This window comes from Sinocyclocheilus rhinocerous, unplaced genomic scaffold (genome assembly GCF_001515625.1).
Source record: "Sinocyclocheilus rhinocerous isolate Xijiao unplaced genomic scaffold, SAMN03320098_v1.1 scaffold784, whole genome shotgun sequence".
Taxonomy (NCBI): domain Eukaryota; kingdom Metazoa; phylum Chordata; class Actinopteri; order Cypriniformes; family Cyprinidae; genus Sinocyclocheilus; species Sinocyclocheilus rhinocerous.
This window is the reverse complement of record NW_015658732.1, coordinates 132,979-135,755: the sequence shown is the minus strand read 5'-3', so window position 1 is coordinate 135,755 and position 2,777 is coordinate 132,979.

Genomic DNA, 2,777 nt, shown 5'->3' with positions numbered 1-2,777 from the left:
AATATTTCTTACATGCTCACAGCAGCATGTTGTGGATGTATTGGCAGTAGCAAGTCTCAGTACTTGCTCTGTTGCAGCAGCAGCAGCAGCAGCGTAGCAGATCTATTCCGCCAAGACCAAATACATTAACATTGTCATGTACATTACCATGCCAATCCCTCCTAGATTTGTCATGACAGAACTGTATTTGGCTATTTTGAAAATCCCATTACAATAGTCACTTTACAGTTATTGCTATCATAATAATACATTTACTTGTAGGTTTAAAATTCTACATATGGTAGGGTACAACGGGGCTAAAGGCCCACCTTAAGAAAAAATGTGCCATTCACTGTGCTGTTTTTTTGTTTAAAAATCTTATAAATGTATGAGGTAGCAAGAGGGGCCTTTTACTCCACACACAGGGTAAAAGGCTCACCAGCATGGGTAAAAGGCACACGGTATTGATACAAATACTTCAGCTAAAATAAAGTTTTTTAAAAATAATGTCTAAGTTAATACTTGTTCAAAATAATAATTTTAGCAAAGTTTGTACTATTTTCTGCTTATTTTGAAAAATAAAATAATAAAAAAATGTTCAATAAATATACTGTCATTAAAATATGTTAATATAAAAAATATATTTTAAAATACAGAAACAAGACGCTACAAAGTATTGAAGGAGATCCAATAATAATTGAATATATATTTACAGTAGTAACAACAAATTATATTTTATTATATGATATGATTAATATCATGTTTTTAAATATGATGGTTTCATTCTAAACATGGTGATTATCTCTAATATGGACACCCAACATAATATATTATATTTACCATCTGAATCTAACCATGTCATGTCAACAAATGGAACAGTCAGCCATCTATTAATTATGACTGTGACGTTTTGCACTTTCCCAGGAGAAACAGACAGGAGACGAGAATCCGGTTTGCAAGCACCCAACGGGCTGTAGTTTATTTCCTGAACGTTACAATCTAAAACGCAGGTATCAGGAGGTGTCTTAACTTCCCAAAAAACAACAAAACGCAAAAAGAGCTTGACTAACTTTTCTTCCGCCCCGCTCACAGCCAACTCACTTTTCTTTCTACTACCCGCGCTTGCCCCTCCCTCCTCACTCTTTCCCTCCCGGACACCTCCCCCAACAGCAGGTGAATCAAGTAAACACATTTATAACAGAGAATAAACAGTGTCATCGCCACACTGCCCCCCGCCCCGTGATCCAGTCTTCGCTCTTGTGGTCTGCTGCGGGCCACTGGCAGGTAGCCCATGCCTTAAGGGGTTAATCCGCCAGAACTCCACATCCTGGCTGCTACAACGGCTTCCACTGCAATGTCTTCCGCCAGTCAAATGATGATCAGGGCTCATTTTGCAATCTTCAGGTGCCCCCAACCCAGACTGACCCAGAAAGAACCCCAGACTCTCCCGGCGCTGCGTGTTCAGCTCCTCCGAGAGTATCCAGAGCGCACCCAGGAGCCCGGGTCAAATGGTCACCCTCCTCACATCCCGCTGAGGTTCCCCACCCCTTGTCCGGCGCTGCGTGTTCAGCTCCTCCGTCCGCAGGGTGGGTTGCCCCAGAAGTCTGCCGTTGACCTCTGCTCTTGAAGGGTTGCCGTTCTCCCATATATGGAGCCATCCTGTCCCGGTGTAACACAACCATCTGTCCCCCAGGCCTTTTCCGAACACGGTAAACCGACTCTCCTAGCCTCTTCACTACGTAACAGGGTCCTACCCAGGCATAATCCAGTTTAGGTGAACGTCCCTTCTGCCTCTTCGGACTATAGACCTATACCAGCTCTCCAGCATTAAAATCGCGTCCCGTACAATGATGGTCATATGCCCGTTTTTGCCGAACACCCGCCTGCAAAGCCTGACGACGAGCAAACTCATGGGCTGACTGCAGCCAGTCCTGTAGCTGATGGGCATACTCCAGTCCGGGCGGAGCTCTCGTTGCATCTGGAGGTTGACCCATCAACAGGGAAGATGGGGTTTGCAGTTCTCTGCCCAGCATGAGGAGAACTGGCGTACATCCAGTGGTCTCCTGCACCGCACTCCAACTTGCAAGCAGGACCATTGGCAACTGAAGATCCCAGTCTTTTTGATCTTGGCTCACACTCAGGGCCAGCTGGGTGGCCAGTGTTCGATTGTACCTCTCTACTAACCCATCACTCTGGGGGTGTAGGGGAGTTGTCCTTGTCTTCCGGATGCCCAACTGCCGGCAGAACTCGGAGAACACATGTGACTCAAAGTTCCTCCTCTGATCCGTATGCACCTCAGTGGGAACCCCAAAGCGATCAAACATACCTTCCAGCAGGACATCCGCCACTGTCCCTGCCTCCTGGTTAGGTAGAAATGGTCCTAGTACATCCACGGCCATGCGATCCATGGGACAGCATACCGGGCGTTGTTGTAGCGGGGCATGGGACTGGCCCGTTGGCCCTTTTTTAGCAGTGCAAGCATCACACCGACGACAGTAGGACTACACATCCCTATGGCAGGTGTGCCAATAGAACTCTTGCCGAACTCGTTTTAATGTTTTGTTTTCTCCTAAATGTCCTACGCCCGGCTGTCCATGCATTGCTTCCAGGACCAGGCGGTGACAGGACTTCGGCACTACTGTCTGCCACTTGGTTACGCCTGTCACAGGTTCCACGAATCCTCTCTGTAACACTCCCGAAATCAATGCCAGGCCATCCCGCATAGACCACAGCCCTCTCACCACTGATCCAAAAGCCATGACCTCTTCCCACGTAGGCCTCCTTCCAGCTTCCACCCA